Source organism: Zingiber officinale, chromosome 5B, assembly GCF_018446385.1.
Source record: "Zingiber officinale cultivar Zhangliang chromosome 5B, Zo_v1.1, whole genome shotgun sequence".
Lineage (NCBI taxonomy): Eukaryota > Viridiplantae > Streptophyta > Magnoliopsida > Zingiberales > Zingiberaceae > Zingiber > Zingiber officinale.
This window is the reverse complement of record NC_055995.1, coordinates 40,545,648-40,561,888: the sequence shown is the minus strand read 5'-3', so window position 1 is coordinate 40,561,888 and position 16,241 is coordinate 40,545,648. Positions and strand designations below refer to the sequence as shown.

The 16,241-nt window shown below is 38.5% G+C and overlaps 2 non-coding genes across 2 annotated transcripts; one reads left to right on the top strand and one right to left on the bottom strand.

The window, feature by feature from the left end:
• Window positions 1-2,258: 2,258 nt before the first annotated feature.
• Window positions 2,259-2,364, bottom strand: LOC121988186. The gene has a single exon (XR_006113925.1). It is a non-coding gene; the product is annotated as a small nucleolar RNA R71 (small nucleolar RNA).
• A 7,641-nt stretch (window positions 2,365-10,005) lies between these two features.
• Window positions 10,006-10,112, top strand: LOC121988213. The gene has a single exon (XR_006113948.1). It is a non-coding gene; the product is annotated as a small nucleolar RNA R71 (small nucleolar RNA).
• The last annotated feature ends 6,129 nt before the right edge of the window (window positions 10,113-16,241 follow it).

The window sequence follows — 16,241 nt, the reverse complement described above, 5'->3', positions numbered from 1 at the left end:
CACGGCCCTGCCATGGGGGGTTGCCCAAGCCGTGTGGAGTTCCTTGGCCATGTGGATGCAGCATAGATGGAAGTTACCACGGTCGTGTGAACCTCACACGGTCGTGTAAAGATTTGAAGCCAGATGGAGACCTGGTCGTGTACACCACACAACCATGTGAGATTTCCAGATACAAGGAAGGCCCTAGCCATGTACATCACACGACCGTGCAGGATTTCTAGTGAGCAAGAGGGCCCTAGCCATGTACACCACATGGTCGTGCCAGGTTTCCAGAGGCGGAGGCAATGCATGCCGTGTAGATCTACACGGCCATGCAAGGGGAGCATTGGCAGAAGCAAGCCACGGCCGTGTACCACACACGGCCGTGTAAGGTTGGTAGAGAAGGGAATGGCTCTGGCCGTGTCAATCTCACACGGTCGTGCCTCGGGGTCATGTGGCGCCCGAACCTCACCTCTATACAAAGGTTTCTTCAAGATTTGAAGGGGGATCTTCTCCCTTTTGGGGGAAATTCAAGATTTGGGTGTTCCTCCACTTTCTTGGGAGGATTTACGGTGATCTAAGGGTGGATATTCAACGTTTCGACTTCGGAAGCAAGGATTGGATCCGAATATCGTTCTTCATTGTAAATAAGCTTTCTTTCTCCCATCTTTCTTGGATTTGGGGATCAAGATGCTTGTAATCTTCTTGTTTTCTGATTTCTCTCCTAGTTTTATGGATTAGATCTCTTATTCTAGGATGGAGAGAGTATTTGTAATAGAGATTTGATGTAAAATTCTTGTGGATTTACCAATTTCCTATTTCTATGATTTTGCCCTGTTTGTATCTATTCTTTCTTATGTGGATTGTTGTGATTAGGGTTCAATTATCATGCTTGATTGAATGTTTGAATATCTTGTGGATCTTGTATAGATTGTTGCTCATTCGATTTTCCGAGGGACGTTCGTGACAGGAACAAGTCCGTGTAAGGACGTTTGAGGGGTAATCTTGAAGGGAAAATTAGGTATTTCAAGAGGGTAGGATAGATGTATGCATTAATCTTTGTATCTTAATGAGGTTGAGAAGTGATAAATTCTTATGTTGATTATCCGAGGGACGCACGTGACAGGCAAGCCCGTGTAAGGACAACATAGGTTTCATTCCTAATTGATCGCATTTAGATATATTTCAGTCCTAGGCCGGTTGTCTATTGCAAGAGAGAGCCGGCAACCTTCTACAAATGATCGACAATTGAGGAATAATATTTGGTAGATCATTACATTGAATAACATTACAAAGAAACCAAAACTCCTAGAACATACCTTTACCATTGCCCTTATTCTTGTTTCTTATTCTTTCATTTCTTTGTTTACCTTTCATAGTTACATTTAGCTTTTGAAAACCAATTGATTAGTTGTTTAGCTAACTCACGTTGAGACATCTTTAGTGGTTATTCCAGTCCCTGTGGATACGATATCTTTTATTATTACTTACGACATTTCCGTACACTTGCGGAGGTCAATAAGTTTTTGGCGTCGTTGCCGGGGGCTGTGCTATAACATTAGAGATTATCCATTGAGTTAGACTAAACATAACTTTTCTTTTCATTAGCATAGTTGTAACTAATCTTTAGAATTTTGTTTTCATCTTTTGTATCTTTCTACTTCTTGTTAATACTTCTTGTTAACTCTGTTTTCGATTAACATTAGTTGATTAGCATATGAATTATTCTAGACATTTTTCTTTTTCCTTTTGTCTTTTCTTTCTTGTTTTCATTATGCACTTTCTTTCTTGCAATTTAAATTTTGCGTTTCCTTTTTTTCTTTTCATATTACATTTTATTTCTTGTCTTTGATTCTTCAATTTTTTTCTTCTAATATTTGATTCTTGAATATCCATGAGCACTAACATGTCAAACAGACCTATGAGAAATTTTTCTACACCCTTTTCTGCAAGATTTTTATCTCCCATTGTGCAACCTCAAATTAAAGTAGAAAGTTTCCAACTAGACCTAGAGTTAATTTTCATGATACAAGGTCACAAATTTAGAGGAGAAGTATCAGAAAGTCCTTATCTGCATCTTCAAACATTTTTAGAGATTTGTGATATGGTGAAATGTGAAGGAGTGTCATCAGATGCAGTTTGATTGATGGCATTTCCTTTCAGTATCAAGGATAAAGCAAGGACTTGGTTATATTCTCTCCATCCTCAAAGCATCACAAGTTGGGAACAATTGGAGAAGCAATTTCTGAATCATTTTTTCCCTCCAAGCAGAACAGTGTATATGAGGAATTGCATAATAAATTTTGCTCAGGCATACGGAGAATCATTACTTAAAGCATGGGATAGATTTAAGAGTCTTCAAAGATAGTGTCCTCATCATGGTTTTGAAAAATGGTTGATTTTACACATATTTTATGGGAGAATTTCTTTCTCAGACAAGAGTTTATTGGATTCATCAGCTGGAGGTTCTTTTATGGACAAAAGTGTAGATGAAGCATATATGTTAATTAATCAAGTGACATTGAGCCTCCATGAATGGTCGAACATAAGTTGGATGAAATCTCCCTCAAACATTCAAGAAGTGCAAGCCATAAATGCTATAGATCCTATCAAACAAATTGTAACTCAACCATCTATGAGTTTTGAAAATCACAAGTCACAGAATGGGGAGTTCAAACATTTAGGGGCAAAGATTGAAAGTATTATTTCAAATTGGTTTAAAGAAGATCCCCCTCCTTTGCATACAAGATCTAGTGAAATGTGTGATGATGTTGGGTTGAGAATTGAAAAAAATCATGAACTTCTGAAGAAGGACATGTTTAGAATTGAGGAGAAGAAAAATAGAAGACCACATGAACTCAGTTCCATTATTCCAGGAGGTTCCCAAATGCCACAAGTACCTTTCCCTCAACGATTGATCATACCAACACTAGATAAGCAAGTTGAATCTCCTCCACAAGGTAAAAGGGAATATGGAAAATTAGAAGTACCTTTCCCAAGACCTTCACTAAGGGTTCCTTTTCCACAAAGGTTAGTAGGGGTCAATGAGAACTATGACTTTAAAAAATTCTGTGACACTGGTAAGGTTGAGTGCAGATTTTTGAATTTGTACAAAGATGAAGACTCTTCAGATGAGGATTGTGAAGATAATGCAGTGGTAAATAAGTTTTCAGATCTACCCCCAAATTTTATAGGGTGTTATAGTGACATTGAACTTTAAGATGATAAATGTGATGTGGTAGATCAACTTAAAACTGCAAGTGAAGTTATTGATCCTCTTGTTATTGATTCTCCTATTGAGGACATAGATGTTGGTTTATTTTTTGATGTTTGTATTGATGATGATGATATGGAAAAATGTGTAGGGAGTTGTGTTGTGGAAGCAGCATCTCAAGGATCACCACCTTTGTTCATACAACCCTTAGAGGTTGTAAGAATTGATCATATTGTAGAGCAATGCATAGGGACTCATGTAGATATGGTTGAGTCTCAAGAATCACCATATTTGATATCGCCAACACCTGAGCCAGAGCCAGAACCATCTTTTGATTCAGAGGAAGTCACATCTACATGTTTAGAAATTTCAGGTATTTCTTAGTAAAATAAGGTTAGTATTTCTTGTGATCTTTTGGAAAATTTTATAGAGGTACCTATCATTGACTTTGTTGGATGTGATTCAGTTTTTATTTCTTATTCTGCTTATCTTAATATGGTTATGGCTCTATCTTATCTAATATGTTTGTGGGAGATTTGTATTTTCTTTGCATGTGTAGATTTCACTTGGGTTATTAATTGGAAGCTCAATTTGAACCGTCTTCGACCACCCGAAAGAACTTTAAGGAAGACGAAGATGGAGAGAGCGATACTTCACTTTTTAACTCCTATATTGAAAGTTCCCACCATAATAAGAGCCCTTGGTAGGAGGGTGTTGAAATATCTTACCCCTCCAAGAGCAAGATTTAGATGAATCTAATGAGGTGGTCGAGCTAATGACCTTAAACAAGCGCTTCTTGGGAGGCAACCCAAGTTCAATCATGTTTTCATTTTCTTGTTTCTTTTTGGTTTCATTTCTTTCCTTGCAATAAACTTGTATCCTCTACTTAATTTTTCTTGTCTATCTTATTTTTGTATATTTCAAAGTTGTAGAGGAATGTGAGCATTGGATAGAGGAGTATCTTTAAAAATATGAATGCCAACCATTTGGAGCTCATCACTTGGTAACTTCTCTAAACATCATAAATCTCCTCCATATATCATTTCTAGTTTCCATTGGGATAATAAAAAGTTTAAGTCTGGGGGGATGCATTTGATTTGCTTTGTTTGTTTTTGTTTTTTGCTTATGTCTTGCATTTTGGTTTGATTTCTTGCGGCATTCATCTTGAGAACATCAAACTTCACTTATATGCTTTCTTGTCTTTAAATGAAAATATTAGCACGTTCATTATCTAGATTCATGATGTTTTAAGTGATTCTAGTAGTATGCTTAATGTACCTCTTTTCTCTATCTTGGGTAGCATGACACAAGCTAAGTATCATATGGAGATGAGTTTTAGTCTTGGCTTGACCTTAAGGATCTTATCTTCACTTCACCTATACTTGATGCTTGAATGGTTGATTTCATTGAAATAGTCATGATTCATTTTGTTTGTTTATTACTTAGTTTCTATGGCGATTTCTCAAACTTCATTTTGGTTACTGGATGAGGCTCAACTCATGTAAGCTCATTTGGAAAAATCAAAATATCCCAATATTTGTGCCAAAAAGTACATTTGTGAATAAGATTTGCACAATGCAAATACTTATGAAAAAAAAAGTGTGAAAAAAAAAGTGAATAAGGGATATAAAAAATAGTTGTCGTGAGTGGAATCTAGCTAGTCACTCCTTTGAGACCGAGTTAGGTTACTGGGGAAATGACTGTTTAGCTGCTCTTGAGATTGAGCGCGCCTTTGAGACCTTGGGTTGATTGAGAAATATGAACCAAGTGTGTGGCAAGTAAGTGTCTATCACTGGTTACTTGTCTATCACTGAAAACATTAGGAATTCAAACTTGATGACGACTTGACTAGGACATAGATTGAAACTTGAAGAGTTTTTAGTTGTTTTATTTGCACTGTGCACAAGATACTTATGCTTGAGCCAAACTTAACTTGTTTTCATGATCATGCTTACTAATGAAACCTTTTAATAGAGTTAGGAGAATGCATTAGGGATATGAGAGCATTGTAGAACATATGAATTTAGATTGTAGCATTTTGCTTGAGGACAAGTAAAGGTTTAAGTCTGGGGGTGTGATGTGCGTAGATTGTATACACTTGTTTAGCATGTTTTGACGCACATTCACATACTTTACACATGCTTTGTCTATGTATTTTTATACTTTCAGCTTTCCTTTTAGCATATTTACTCTTTTTGTTCGGAGATCTACTTTTGTGCATTTTTTATACACAAGAGTCAAAATTGGTGAAGGTTTCATGTTTAAGGCCAAATCCACAAGCGAAGCAAAGGAGGAAGGCATCATTCTTGTACCTTACACGGCCTTGCCATGGGGGGTTGCCCAAGCCGTGTGGAGTTCCTTGGCCGTGTGGATGCAGAAGAGATGGAAGTTGTCATGACCGTGTGAACCTCACACGACCGTGTGAACCTCACACGACCGTGCAAAGATTTGAAGTCAGATGGAGCCATGGCCGTGTACACCACACGGCCATGTGAGATTTCCAGAGACCAGGAAGGCCCTGGCCGTGTACATCACACGGCCGTGCAGGATTTCCAGTGAGCAAGAGGGCCCTGGCCGTGTACACCACACGGTCGTGCCAGGTTTCCAAAGGCGGAGGCAGTGCAGGTCGTGTAGATCTACACGGTCGTGCAAGGGGAGCATTGGCAGAAGCAAGCCACGGCCGTGTACCACACACGGCCGTGTAAGGTTGGCAGAGAAGGGAATGGCTCTGGCCGTGTGAACCTCACACGGTCGTGCCTCGAGCCCGTGTGGCGCCCGAACCTCACCTCTATATAAAGGTTTCTTCATGATTTGAAGGGGGATCTTCTCCCTTTTGGGGGGAATTCAAGATTTGGTCGTTCCTCCACTTTCTTGGGAGGATTTTCGGCGATCTAAGGGCAGATCTTCAACGTTTGGAATCCGAAAGCAAGGATTGAATCCGAAGACCATTCTTCATCGTAGATAAGCTTTCTTTCTCCCTTCTTTCTTGGATTTGGGGATCAAGATGCTTGTAATCTTCTTGTTTTTAAATTTTTCTCCTAGTTTTATGGATTAGATCTCTTGTTCTAGGATGGAGGGAATATTTGTAATGGAGATTTGATGTAAAACTCTTGTGGATTTGTCAATTTCTTATTTCTATGATTTTGCCCTGTTTGTATTTATTCTTTCTTGTGTGGATTGTTGTGATTAGGGCTCAATTACCATGCTTGATTGAATGTTTGAATATCTTGTGGATCTTGTAGAGATTGTTGCTCATTCGATTTTCTGAGGGACGTTCGTGACAGGAACAAGCCCGTGTAAGGACATTTTAGGGGTAATCTTGAAGGAGAAATTAGATATTTCAAGAGGGTATGATAGATTTTATGCATTAATCTTTGTATCTTAATGAGGTTGAGAAGTGATGAATTCTTATGTTGATTATCCGAGGGGCGCACGTGACAGGCAAGCCCGTGTAAGGACAACATAGGTTTCATTCCTAATTGATCGCATTTAGATATATTTCAGTCCTAGGCCGATTGTCTATTGCAAGAGGGAGCCGACAACCTTCTACAAATAATGGACAATTGAGGAATAAGATTTGGTAGATCATTACATTGAATAACATTACAAAGAAACCAAAACTCCTAGAACATACCTTTACCATTGCCCTTATTTTTGTTTCTTATTCTTTCATTTCTTTGTTTACCTTTCATAGTTACATTTAGCTTTTGAAAACCAATTGATTAATTGTTTAGCTAACTCGCGTTGAGACATCTTTAGTGGTTATTCCAGTCCCTGTGGATACGATATCTTTTATTATTACTTACGACATTTCCGTAGACTTGCGGAGGTCAACACATAACACTTCATTGAATAAGTAAATATCCAAATACATAGTTCAAACATCCACTATCACATCATAGCTACTTTCTACATCCTAGATCTAGATATCTACTCCATAGCAAAGGAAATAGAACCAAAGATGAAGAAAGAAGCAACTACAACCTAATACAAAGAAGTAGAGACAGGAGAATTCTTATCCTTGAAGCGTGGCATCCTTGGAGGCATTCCCTTGCTCTAAAGGTGGATGGATAGACGAAGATGAGGTTTCTAGGGTTCTCTCAAGAGGGAGAACCCTTCTCCAAGGAATGGGGGCAAGCCCCAAGCCAAAGGATCTATGAAAAGGGGAGAAAACCCCCTTTTATAGCACTTGGCATAATCCTTGAACAAGCCGTGACACGACCGTGTGAATCCACATGGCCATGTGTTGCCTTAGCTCTGGTCTGATGGCACGACCGTGTGGTCTACGTGGCCAAAATATTCTCATTCTCTAGAACTTCCACACGGCCCATGTGGGTTCACATGGCCTAACTCTACTTCTTCTCTGGAAATGTGAGACGGTCGTGTGGTCCACACGGCCAAAGGCTTCTTCTTCTCTGGGAATGTGACACAGTCGTGTGGTCTACACGGCCAAAGTCTTCTTCTTCTTTGGAACTTCCACACAGCCCATGTGGATCGACACGACCGTGTGGATTTCACACACCCCTTGCATGGCCCTTGGCATGGCTATATCATATTATAACATCTTTTAGACTATCAAGGTGGGGTTTTCTCTAGTTGAAGTCTTCAGCAAAGTTGTAGATCTTGAAGTTATCTACATTTTGATATAAAGAACAACCCTTAATTCAAACCTACCATAATCTTGGAAATTTTAGTTTCAGTCTGTAGTGTTGAAAATTCCACACGGCCCCCACACGGCTTCCACACAACCGTATGGTTTCCTCATGGCCAGAACATGAAAAAACTTAGTTTTTACATGCCCGTGTAAGTTCCGCACAGGTCGGATACTTTGGAAGTTCTAGACTCCATTTATGCTCTGTTTTTGCTCTAAATCACATCCTATCAATCAAAACAAGCAAAGAGTAGATCTCCGAACAAAAAGAGTAGAAATATGGCATTATAATGAAACAGTGTGCAATAACATAAATTATGCTCATGAAATACAAGTAGATGTGCATCAAAATATGCATAAAAGTGTATATAATCTACACACATCAGAACCCTTGGGTTGCCTCTCAAGAAGCTCTTGTTTAAGGTTTTAGCTCGACCCTGTCTCCAATTCCACTAACTATACCCAAGGAGGCACAAATTTTCCTTCCTCAGGGTTCTTATTCTGGAGGGAGCTTCTCAATATTTAAATATTTAAGTATACTTCTCCATCTGGCGACCTCCTATGAGGATGAAATTTCCACTCCTTTATTTTGTAAGCATCTACCCCACTGCACATGCTTACTAAGAAAGAAGAGACACGGTTGGAGAATTAGATAAATCATACTCTAACCTTTCCTTACAAAGGTTTTCCTAGTATAATTGGAATTTTTGAGTCTTCCTCCTTGTCTAACACAACAAAATCTGTGGATATGATGTAGCCACCCACTTCTACTAACACATCAGCTAATTGTAGTGCCATGGTAGTAAGTTTAATGTTTTTGAGACCTAGCTTATTACAGATTGACTATGATATGAGGCTAACACTTGCCTCCAAATCACAAAAATCTTTTTCTATGAATTTAGATCCTATGGTGTAAGGAATGAAAAAGCTTCCAGGGTCTTGGAGCTTTGGGGAAGTGTTCTTCTCAAATAGAGCGCTGCATTCTTCTGTAAAAGCTACAGTTTCGATCTCTCCCTTCTTTCTTCGATTGGACATGATGTCCTTTAGGAACTTGGCAAACTTTAGAATTTGTTGAATAGCATCAATTAGAGAGACTTCAACAAAGATATCCTTAACTTTGTCAAAAAACCTGCCAAATTCTTTATCTTTCTTAGTCATGGCTTGTCTTTGTAAAAAAAGAATTGTTTAAGTTTGTGATGGGAGTGGAAGAGTCCCTTCAACCTTCTTGGTACTCTCCTCATCATCTTAGCTCTGAACTGGATCAAGTGTTAGAGGAGAGGGCTCTTTTTGAATTTCAATCCCTTTTTGAGCAGTCACTTGGGGATCTCCCAAGGTCCGTCCGCTCTGAAACTCAATTCTTTTGTAGTGTTCCACTAGATTGGCATCAAGTTTTCCTGGAAATGCTCCTGGTGCTCTTAAGGATGATGAAGCTATCTAAGCAACTTGGCTATCTAGCATTTTCTGGTGTTTTCAGAACTATCCATTTTTTAATTGAGTAGCTTGATTTCTTACTTTATTTCATTTTGGTTGGAAAGAACTTCAAGCATTTTTTTCTAATCTGGATAGTTGATAGCCTTGAGAAGATTGTTGTTGTTGATAGCTTTGTTGTCCAGGCTGGTGGCTTGGTCAAGCCCTCATGGATGGTCCTTTCTTTTGGTTGTTACAATAGGAAAATTCTAGATGATTCTTCCACCCGGGGTTTTATGTGTTAGAGTATGGATTATTTTGTCTTTGATTGTAACTCACTATAGTATCACACTGCTCAAGTTGATAAATTTATGCAGAGATGGCTCCTAATGGGCATGTGTCTTGAGTGTGGTATGTGATCCTATAAGTTTTTCATACACATACTATTACATTGACTATGCTTGTAATTATTCCCATATTCTCCTGCTTTTTGGTCAGAGCATCCGGTTTTATAGACATTAATGTAATTGCATCTACATCAAATTTTCCGTATGCTTTAATTGGGTTTACAGATGAAGAGCCTCCACATCTTTCGGATGCCCACTGATGATGGTTCTGAGCTACACTTTCAATGATGTCCTCGGCCTCATCTAGACTTTTGTTCATTAGTGCCCCTCCAACTGCAGAGTCTAGGGAAACTTTTATGTGGTAGTTGATGCCGTTATAAAATGTATATAGTACTAACCATTTTTCAAGTCCGTAATGTGGGCATTGTCTGAGCATATTGTTAAATCTATCTCATGCTTCAAATAGTTATTCAGAGTCTGACTGTCTGAAGCTTGCTATCAAATTTCTCATATGAGCAGTTTTGCTAGGAGGATAGAATTTGTCCAGAAACTATTGCTCACATTGCTCCCAAGTTGATATGCTATTAGCTGGCAAGGATTTTAGCCTATATTTGGCTTTATCTCTCAAAGAAAACTCAAACAATAATGGTCTCACTGCCTCTATCGGAACACCGTTCATTTTCATTGTGTGATAGATTTCATAAAAGACTTCAAGATGTTGATTCGGATATGTTGATTGCTACTCGGAATACCATCCTAGTTTCCATGTAAAAAAATTTATACAAGCATAGAACTATCCTAGCTACCCAAGTGTTCTACTGAAGTTAAATTTGGATTGCAAACGATGCTTAACATTATTAATCCAAATTGTCCTTCAGAAGTTAAACTTGGATTCTAAATGATACTTAATATTTTTACTCCAAGTTTAACCGATGTGATCTTTTTAAGTTAAACCATATTATAGAAGTTATCAAATATTTATTTCAAAAATTTGCTTCCAGGTTAAACATTGCGAGGCACTAGGCCTTCTTGGGTATGGGAGCATCCACCACTTCTTAGACAAAGCCTTTCAAAGAAATCAGATATTTAACTTCTTACAATAAACTAGGTTTAACTATAGAGACCTCAATAGAAACACAATATCGAAACATGAAATCAAACAATAAAATCGATAATAAAAACGATAACCTAAAATCGTTAACTTCTTGTTTTTGATTTTCCAAGATCTATACACTAGTCATGATGCGGAAATAAAAACTAGTTATACCTTTTGTAGCTTATAGACCTCTTGATCTTCTATTGTATTCCTCTCCTTCTCTTGGACGTCGTGTGGGCGACGATCTACCAAGATGAAATCCACCCCAGGCTTCTTCTTCCTTCCAAGATTTCGGCCACCAAAAGGATGTCACAAGTAGAGAGCTTCCTTTCTCTTCTTCTTTTCCTCCAAGAATCTAGCCACCAATTGGAACTCCAAGCTAGGTGTCGCCGGCCACAAGGAAAAAGAAGAAAGGAAGAAGATGATGAAGAGGGTCGGCCACCAAGGAAGAGAAGAGGAGAATAGAAGATGTGTTGTTGTAACCATAAGGCACCATCTCCCCTTCTTTTATAATCCTTGGTGAAAGCAAAAAAGGAAAGTTTTTAAAACAAAAATAAAAACTTCCTTTAATCCCTTATTATGGTCGGACATATCATATCCATCAAACAAGGAAAGATTTTAAACAAAAATTAAAATCTCTCTTCTAATATCCCTTTTATGAATAGTTATAAAAGGAATATTTTATAAAATTAAAATCTTCTCTTTTAAATCTTTTTGTGGATGTCTATAAAAGAAAAGATTTAAAATAAAACTCTGTTTACATCATGATTACAAAAAAAAAGGAAAGTTTAAAAATAAAATCTTTCTTTTAATCATTATAAATAACTACAAATAAGGAAAGATTTCAAATCTCTCTTTTAATCTTTTATAAAAAGTTATAAAAGGAAAGATTTTAAAATTTAAAACTCTCTTTTAAAACCATGTGGAAAACATCATAAAAGCAAAGTTTTTAACAAAATAAAAAACTCCCTTTTATTTCCTTTTGTGACCAATCTAAAAAAGGAAAGTTTTATAATTAAAATCATCCTTTTAAATCCTTTTCATGGATCTCTATAAAAGGAAAGATTTTAAAATAAAACTTCCTTCTCTATGTGTATGTGGCTGGCCCCTTGCTTGGGCACCAAGCAAGGCTTGGCCGACCCTAACTTGGACTCCAAACTTAGCTTGGCCGGCCCCTTGCATGGTGTCCAAGCAAGGCTTGGCCGGCCCTAGCTTTGGCTTTAAGAAGCTAGGCTTTGGGTGGATATAATGCTTTATATAAGAGGCTAAAATAAGGACCTAGAGGAGGATTTGGCTTTGATCTCCCGATAAGTTTGAGCTTCCCGTGTTCGCCCCGAACACTCAACTCAAGTTCATCAATAATAACTCATATCACTAAAGAGTTATTATTGCACTATCGCACCAATCCCAAAATTATAATATGGGCTTCTTCTTATCATGAGTGCATTAGTCTCCCTGTATTTAAGATATTGAATGCCCACTAATTAAATGAGTTACTGACAACTCACTTAATTAATATTTAGCTCCAAGAGTAGTACCACTCATCCTTATTGTCATGTTAGACTAAGTCAACCTGCAGGGTTTACATGACAAACCTTATGAACTCCTCAAGGGGACATCATCAACCTAGATTACTAGGGCACAGTTTCATTCTATAATCAACAACACACCATATAAATAATAGCATTTCGTAACTTATCGAGCCTATTGATTTAACGAACTAAATTGCACCCTTTGATAAATTAAAGAAATAAATATTAAGTATACGTGCTTGCTATTATATCATGATTAAGAGTACGCACTTCCATAATAACAGAGGTTTTGTTCTTTTATGTAGTCAGTATAAAAGAAACTACCTCAAATAGTCTTGCTCAACACACTCATAGTGTACTAGTGTAATTTTATAGTCAAGATAAACTAATACCAAATTACACTACAACCACTCCAATGGTTTGTCCCATTCCATCTTGGTTGTGAGCTACTTTTTATAATTTATAAGGAACTGATAACATGAACTTCTGTGTGTCTCCTCACATCATGTTATCTACAATATAAATCAACCGGACAACTACACTTAGCATAAATGTAGACATTTGACCAATGTGATTCTTATTTCAAAATAATTGTTTATACAAAAAACTAGACTTTTAGTATACACTCTAATAATCTCCCACTTATACTAAAAGACTATGCTGCCATAAACGCTGACATACATCTGATTCTCATCCCCTTAACATGCCGATCAAAAGCTTTTGCCGGAAGGCCCTTTGTGAAAGGATCTACCAAGTTATTGTTACACTTCCGCAAGTGCACGAATTCGTCGTTAGTAATAAAAATATCAATTCCACAGGGGTTGGCTATAAGCACTAGCAATCATTCACTTATGGTTAGCTAGACTACCAATAGTCTTGAATAAGCTAAGGAAAAAGAAAGGTCGAGAGAGAGAGTTGAGAGTCGCAAGGTCGAAATATTCATTTGGTGATGAGGAGTTATAGGGGGTCGGTTTCATCGTGGTAGTATTGATGTGTCTCGTTTTATCTTACTCTCGTTGTCCTTATTCATGCTATTGCCGGAAGTTAAGCAGGTATTCTTAAGCACCAGAATAGGGTAATACCCTAAGAAGTCCTGTCATGATTTACTCCTATCACTAGGGCACCTCGGCAAATCTTGAGAACATGACTCTACCTGGTAAATTAAGAATAGTGGGTAAAGCTAAGCTTGGTCTCTCGCTCCCTTGGGGAGAATTTGCCTTTCCTCTCAAGAAACTATCCTAGATGTCCGTGAACGGGTTACCCCTGTCACTAGGGCCCCTCGGGTATACGATCTAGAGGTGATCCTCTACGAAGCTAACAAGTTCTTCACAATCAAAGTAAGCAATCAGCAATTGAAACAAAGCATGAAAGTTCATCCAACAAGTATAAACACAATACGAGTTTTACATCAATCCGTACCACGACTACTCCCTAATCCCAGAACAAGGGATCTACTCCATGAATGCTAGAGAAATATCTGTAAACATAGTATGGACAAACATATAATTCTCTGCAAATAAGAGGGAATATGCTTATCGGATGTCGAAGAGTGGCCTTCGGATCCAACTCTCTGCTTCTGGAGTCGATGTGGTAGTGGAAGTTCGCTGAATGGTGGTCCAAAACAGCGTAAAATTGCTCCAAGATCCTTTTCTCCCTGACGGCTCACCTCCCCTCTTAGCAAAAAGGGTTAATACCCTTTTATAGCCTAGGGTTTGGCCGCGGCGGCACGGCCGTGTAAGGGTGGCACGACCGTGCCCTTCTCCGATTCTAGTGTGGCTGCACGGCCGTGCAGGGTCGCACGGTCGTGTAGCCCCTGGGCTCTGTCTCCTGGGGCATGGTCGTGTAGGGGTGCACGGTCGTGCAAGTCTTCTTCTCTGCCTGGGGTGGCACAGCCGTGCAAGGTTGCACGGCTGTGTACTGACTGGCTACTATTTTGGTCACACGGTCGTGCAGGGTTGCACAGTCGTGTACTCTTCCTCTCCTGTTTGGCGACACGGACGTGCAGGGTTGCACGGCCGTGTTGTTTGGTTGGTTCCGGTGCATCAATACTCTCCGTTCAAGCTCCGAAAATCTTCCCTGTCAACATAAAACAAAACAAAGAGCAGATATCCGAATAAAACAATAGATATGATGAATACAAGATAAAAGATGCGATCATGTGAAGAATATATGTGCATAAGTCAAGTGAATGTGCGCTAAAACATGCGTAAAAGATCATAATATTTGCGCACATCACACCCCCAGACTTGAACATTTGCTTGTCCTCAAGCAAAATGCTACAAACTATGTTCATGAAATCTTGTAGTGTTTCATAATCCTTAGTGCATTCGCCTAACTCTATCAACTAGTTTCACTGATAAGCATGACTGTGGAGTAACCCAAGTATGGCCTAAACATAAGTCCTCTGTGCTCGGTGCAGTAAGTAGCTCAAGCTCTTCAAGTTTCCATTCTCTGTCCTAGTTAAGTCGTCATACAATTGAGTTCCTAATGTTCCCGGTGATAGGCACTTACCTCCCATACACTTGGTTCGTTTTCCTTAAATTACACAAGGTCTCAAAGGGTACTTCTCGGAATCAAGAGAAACGGAACATTTATTTCCCTAGTAACCTAACTCGATCTCAAAAGGGTGAATTGTTAGTTTCCACTCACGATAACTATTTTTTATCCCTTATTTATTATTATTATTATTATTATTATTATTATTATTATTATTATTATTATTATTATTATTATTATTATTATTATTTTATATATAGTGATATAGAGGTGTAGCACTTATTACACATGCGATGCATATGTTGGGATTTAGATTTTTCCGAATGAGCTTCCATGATCCGAGGTTATCTAGTAACCAAAATGTAAATAAGGAATCACCATGGGAACACAACTACTAAACAATTTGGATGAATCATAACTATTTCAAAAGTATGTCTACCATTCAAGCTTAAGTACTTAAGTGTAGTGAAAATAAGTCCTTAAAGTTAGGCCAAAAACTTATACCGAATTCCGTATAATACTTAGCTTATTTCATGCTACTAAAGATAGAGAAAGGCGATACACTAAACATACTAACACAATCTGGACCACTCATGAACTAAGAAAATGCTAGACATTTTGCTATTGGACAAGTGGCCAAAAAAGTAGACGGTTGATGTTCTCAAATATGTCACATATAAGAAAATGTAAATAATGTGCAAACAGAAACAAATAAAATACAAATAGATAAAACTAGCTAGATAGATAAAAGAAAGCAAATAAAATATGCAAAAACAAAAGAAAGACTCTCAACCATACTCAGGTTATGCAACAACACCCCCCTAGACTTAGACTTTTCATCGCCCCGATGAAATCAATATGGTGGCGGGGGTGGGGGATAAGGAGGTCCTTGATGTGGCCCCGGGGGAAATCTAGGAAAACCAGGGAGATGGCCTATGTGCTGATGATATTGATACAAAGTGTCTACTTGTTGTCGAGTGATATCCATATCATCCATAAAGTTCCTCATTCTCTCCTGGTCCACCTCATAATCTTGTACGAACCACGTCACCTGACTATGAAAGTCTCTAGTGAACTGAAAATGATCTCGCACCTCCCTAAATTGGTCATTAGAAAGCTTGAAGCGACCCTCCAACAACTGTTGTTTGGTATTGTGCTTCTCGTGAAGGGATTCTAAGGAGGTACGGAAGTCAGAAAAATCAAAACTAGAGGGTCCCATGTCATAGGCAAAAGAGTGTCTGGATGGTTCCGGATGTCTGGAAGGCTGCGGGAAACCTGATGACGAAGGCTCATGGTGGTAATCAATGTCATCTGCAGTGGATGGAACATCCTCGGAAACTGGATCCGTGATCACCCAATTCGCGGGATTATGAACAGAAGTACGCTTGGGATAAGGAAGGGGTAGAGGAAAACCAAAGGCCCTAGGAAAGGCAAACTCATTCTCATCCCAACAAATCATCTTCATTGCAAGACAAGAATCGATGTCGATCTTGTCATTGCCATGAATAACCTCTAGTCC